Source organism: Cervus canadensis, chromosome 1 (assembly GCF_019320065.1).
Source record: "Cervus canadensis isolate Bull #8, Minnesota chromosome 1, ASM1932006v1, whole genome shotgun sequence".
Classification (NCBI taxonomy): domain Eukaryota; kingdom Metazoa; phylum Chordata; class Mammalia; order Artiodactyla; family Cervidae; genus Cervus; species Cervus canadensis.
In genome coordinates this window covers 96,413,857-96,419,622 of record NC_057386.1, presented here as the reverse complement: position 1 = coordinate 96,419,622, position 5,766 = coordinate 96,413,857, and the positions used below count along the sequence as shown (strand labels likewise).

General features: G+C 43.4%; 1 pseudogene; it reads left to right on the top strand.

Moving 5' to 3' along the window:
* The first annotated feature begins 3,272 nt into the window (after positions 1-3,272).
* LOC122455199 lies at positions 3,273-4,273 on the top strand (annotated as a pseudogene).
* The last annotated feature ends 1,493 nt before the right edge of the window (positions 4,274-5,766 follow it).

Sequence of the window (5,766 nt, the reverse complement as noted above, 5' to 3'; positions counted from 1 at the left end):
TTGAAGTTTATTGACAAATGCACAATTAATGCAGATTGTGTTGAATTAAGACATAATGTGTCAAGTGGATATAGAATTGACCTAAATACATAAGATGATCAACCTCAACAATCTTTGGGGAAATACAAATCAAAACCAAAGTATAATATTGCTTCACACCACAAGCATGGCTACAGTCTAAAAGACTGAAAATAATAAATGTTGGTGAAGATTTGGAGAAATTGAAACTTCCATACATTGCTAGTTTGGTAAACATAGTAGCAGGATATGACCCAGCAATTCCAGATACATACACAAGACATATGAAGACATGTGTTCCTGATCTTTAGGAGAAGTCTTCAATCTTTCATCATTGGCAGTGTAGTTTTCCTAGATGCCCTCCATCAGACTGAGGAAGATTCCTTTCATTCCTAGTTTGTTGTTATTGACAGGATGTTAGATTTTGTCATATGCTTTTTCTGTGTTATTGAGACGATCATGTGGTTTGTTTCCCTTGATTTTACTGAAACGGTGTATTACATTGATTACTTTTCATATGCTGAACCAACCTTCATTCTTTAGGTAAGTCCCCTTGGTGATGGTATATAATCCCTTTCATAAGTTGCTCGGTTTGGCATTTTGTTGAAGATTTTTGTGTCTATATTCATAACAGATATTGGCTTAGTTTTCTTTATTGTACCGTCTATGTCTGACTTTGGCATCTGTCTCTGATTATATTTGAGAGTTGGCACTTTTGACCTTCCACTGCCTTGTCAGAGATGTCACCGAGTTCTCCTGGTATTGGTGCTTGCGCCTCCAGGTTTGTTGGTGTCTTGCTGCTGCAAGTGTTGCTTGTGTTGCAGCTTGGAGCACTGGAACGATGGACTCACCTGCTGTGCCCTTAATTTGCAGGCTCTGTAGCTGTGGCGGGAGGGAAGTGGTGCAGAAGGATCTGGTGTCACGGGTACTTTTGCCATGTCATGTGTTGTTATATTCATGGATCTTGCTGCTTCCAGTGGTGGGTGGAGGACTGGGATTGTTGGTGCCCTTGCACTTCCTTTGTGGCTCAGCTGGAAAAGAATCCACCTGCAATGTGGGAGACCTGGGTTTAATCTCTGGGTTAGGAAGATCCCCTGGAGAAGGGGAAGGCTACCCACTCTAGTATTCTGGCCTAGAGAATTCCATGGACTGTGTAGTCCATGAGGTCACAAAGAGTCAGACATGACTGAGCAACTTTCACTTTGCAACTGAAGGGATGGGGTTCCAGACTTTACTGACACTGCTCCCCAAACTGCCTGTGCCAGGAGGCTGGTGTTGTGTGAGCTACCTTCCCTGCTTCTACCAGGTTCTACAGGGCTGCCGGCTCTCAGCTGTAGGGCTGGAAGCCAAGATTTCAGGTACTGCCTCCAGCGTTCCCCGAGTCCTGCTTCTATGTGTTCTAGTCCACCCGTCTCTTGGTGTGCAGATAAGTGGAATTCTCCTGTGTCTGGTATATTGGGCAGAGGCACCTTTTTGGAGTTGTAGATTCTTTACTTCTAGATTGAAGAGGAGAAAAAAGGAGTGTTTCAGTCTACTATCATGCAGAAATCTATCCTACATTCTATTTCTTTGCTGAGGTTTTCTACTTTTTCATTTGTTTTCCATAGTTGCTTATTAAAGTATTTTAATGATGACAACTTTAAAATATTTGTAGATAGTTCTAACAACTTTGTCATATTTGTGTTGGCATCTATTGACTTCCTTTTTTCATTCAGTTTTATATCTTCCTGTTTCTCGGTATAAGCAGTGAGTTTTGACTGATACCTGGACATTTTTGTATGATATTGTGAGACCATGGCTTATTTAAACCTATTTTAGATGGATTTATGTTGACACTACTTTGGCAGGAGAAGATTTGCCTTGCCACTGACAGCTGGAAATAGAAGTACAAGTTTCTTAAAACAGTGTGCTCTGTTGACACATGGTTGGAGAGTCCTCATTATTGCTTGGCAGGGTTAGGAGTTTGGGAGTTGCAGTTCTCCATGTGGTCTCCACTAACACTGCAGGGTAAGCTTGTCAACTAGCCAGGAGAGAGGAAAGGCTTGTCTCCCTACTTGCTCATCTCTGAAACCATCCTGGAAGGGAGGGGACTGGGGTAACTTTTATAGTCTTATAAGGATGAAGGTGTAGGCTCCTCACTTGGTTTGTGCTAGCATGACTGAGGTGGAGCCACATTTTTCTTCCCCCTCCTTTGGTGTTTGAATGAATGAAGTTGAGATGGTATTTTTTATTTTAATTTTTTAAGTCTTCTCTTTGCTAGGCTGCCCCTTTCCTGCTTCCTTTGGGTGTTGTTGTTTAGTCTCTAAGTCATGTCTTACTCTCTGTGACTCCATGGACTGCAGCACACCAGGCTTCCCTATCCTTCACTATCTCCCAGAGTTTGCTCAGATTCATGTGCATTGAGCTGGACTAGCTCATGTGCATTGAGCTTTTGTTGGAGTTTCTGCTTACATGTGCCTATTGGTAGTTCCAGCTTGCCAATTTCTTTGGCTACATGTCTGGATATAAGATACGCCAAGAACTCACCCCTGTGTCATTCTGTGGGTCCTATGGTCCCTAAACAGTCTTTCTCCTCCTCTCTTCTTCATAAATTGTCCTTATTGGGAAGAATAAGAAGTACATTTACTCTGTCTTCCCGGAAACAGAAGTCCCCCCACTTTTATTCTTTTTGTTTACATTTTATTCACTAGTGCTTTGTCTTTACTATTTTCTTATCTTCTAAATTCATATATTTTTACTGATAAACTTCCAAATATAAAATATATTCCTTTAGGATAAAATTATTTGAGGAAGATGAAATAGAGATACAAGCTTAAGGAGAAACATGACAGATGTTAAATTTCTGAATGCTAAAGAAAAGCTTGATTCAGTTTTTTCAAATAAATGATGGTTGGTTAAAAAATGTATTCTTATATTCATATTCCTTAGACACGTGTAAAAAGAGAGATGTCACAGTTTTATTTAATAATGCCATATTTATATTTAACTGGGAATTAACATCCTTCAGAACTATTACAAGCACTTCTGATTAAAGATGATAGCCAATTTAAAAATTGGCAAGAAAGTTTATCATTTTCAAAAATATTAAGGGACTGTGTCAGCAAGAAAGGTTAGATCCATTGCTCTAGGATATGTGCCTGAGAATAGGGAGGCAGCTAGACCTGCAACTACCGTGATGCTGGTCTGTGCCTTTGCCGCCTGCTAATTCGCATCCGGCTTCCCTCCAAGTGGGTCCCCGCCCGAAGACAGCAGCTGACCGGCTACGTGAAAACGAGATGCTGGCGTCGTTCAAGAGCGAGGCCGAGATCCTCAAGGGCAATCTTGAGGAGGAGAGGGCCAAGCTGCCCGACGTGGAGCTGCACGAGGTGGCCGAGCGCGTGGAGGCCCCAGAGCAGTTTGCCATGAAGACCAGAAGGACCCTCAAAGGCCATGGGAATAAGGTTCTGTGCATGGACTGGTTCACAAATAAGAGGAGGATGGTGACCTCCTCGCAGGTTGGGAAGATGGTAATGTGGGATTCCTTCACTACTAACAAGGAGTGCGCAGTCGCGATGACCAGCAAGTGGGTGGTGGTGTGTGCATACGCCCCCGCGGGACATGCCATTGCATGCGGTAGTTTGGATAATAAGTGTTCCGTGTATCTACTGACGTTTGACAAAATGAAAGCATGGCTGCCGAAAAGAAGTCTGTTGCTATGCACACCGACTATCTGTCCGCTTGCAGCTTCACCAACTCGGATGTGCAGATCCCCAAGGCCAGGGGCGACAGCACAAGTGCCCTGCGGAAGGTGGAGAGCAGGCGGCTGCTGCAGAGCTTTCCATGGGCATGGGAGCACGTGGTCTGTTTGGACCTGGCCCCCCTCAGAGACCTGGACCACCTTCTTTTTCGGGGGATGTGACAAGAACGCCAGTTGGGTGGGACATGCGCCCTGGACAGTGCATGCAGGCCTTTCAAACACAAGAATCTGACATCACCAGTGTCTGATACTAATCTGGGTGGAGATGCCTCTGCTTCGGGATCAGATGTTGCTGTGTGTTGCCTCTACCGCCTCTGGGCAGCTTCCAGCGTGGACTTCTCCTTCAGTGTATGCTGCTGGATACAACAATTATACCATCAACGTCGGGGATGTCCTCAAGGGGTCCCCAGTTAACTTTTATTTGCACATGAAAACCATGTTAGTACTCTATGTGTTTCCCTTAATGGGGCTGCCTTTTGCTCAGGATCATGAGATCATACCCTCAGAGTCTGGGCTTGATCACAGTGCGCATAGGTATCTGGGGGTAGAATTTGAAATCATCACATGTAAATAGATCTTGCTTCTAGAGGATCTGAGAGTTTATTGCAACTTAGCTTAGGGGAGCAGCTCCATAACTGAAAGTTCACCAAGCGTCTCCAACATTACTATTAAAACCATTACCCTGGAAAGATTCCAATGTAAGCCTTTAGCACTAGGAGAACACCCTCAAGTATAGTGTTTATTATTTCAAACTTAAAAAAAAATGTATCTATTTTTAAAGTTATTCTAAATTATGTGAGTCTCAACGCATTTTTGGTGCTGTAGGCTTTGCTGGTTGTTCAGTGGTAAAGAATCTGCAGGACACACAGTTTCAGTTCCTGAGTTGGGAAGATCCCTTGGAAAAGGAAACGGCAATCCACTCCAGTATTCTTGCTTGGGAAATCCCGTGGAAAGGGGAGCATGGCAGGCTACAGTCCGTGGAGTTGCAAAAGAATTGAACTCGAATTTAGAAAATTTGAAATTGCCTTCCAAAATGATTGTATCTTTTTACAGTCTCATCAGTAGTGCATGCTATTTCTCAGGGTCTTACAGTCTTGCCAGCACTGATGCTATCACATTAAAGAAAAAAAAATTTTTTTTTTTTGTTATAATTAGAATAAAATGGTATCTCACTCTGAACTTTGGTTATAGTTTGGATTTCCCTGATGATTGATGAGGGCTTCCTACGTGGTGCTAGTAGTAAAGAATATGCCTGGTAATTCAGGAGATGCAGGAGATTTTGGTTGGATCCCTAAGTTGGGAAGATACCTTGGAGAAGGAAATGGCAACCCACTCCGGTATTCTTGCCTGGAGAGTTTCATGGACAGAGGAGCCTGGTGGGCCGGAGTCCATGGGGTCACAAAGAGTCAGACACAGCTAAGCAACAGAGCATACCTTTAAAGTCTTTATTTCCATTTTTATCTTCTTTTCATTTAAGTGGCTAGAGTTGCCGATACTTAAATTCCGCCCCCAAATTTTCTACTGGTTTAATTTCAGTTTTCACATTGACCTTGTTAGGTAGTTAGAATAGAAAACAGGAGTCCAAAATGGTGGTGGCTAAAAGACAAGGAAGGGAAAAGCCCGCGTTAATAGAACAGAGGAAGGTCAGAGGAAGGTCAGAGGAAGGTCAAAGGAAGGTCCAAGGACCGGAGTGAGGACTTCAGGTAGAACAGCACTCCTGGCCAAGTTCAATTTGCATAGGGCAGGCCCGGGGGAAGAAAAAAACATATAAACAGAGGAGTCAAAGGGCCCGCTCTCTCTCTCCCTCACGCTGGGGTGTTCTTCTCTTTGTGTCTTTGGGTCGACATGCCCTCATGCCTCAAAGATGCATTTTCCTGCTATTATCTAAATAAAATAGAGCTGTAACACTGAACTGTAACTCTGATTTGTCTAAGAGCCATAACACGGTCTGTCCAAGGCCCAAGAGCTGTGACACTCTGAGGAGGGCTTTAAAGTCTGTCACTCCAAATCTT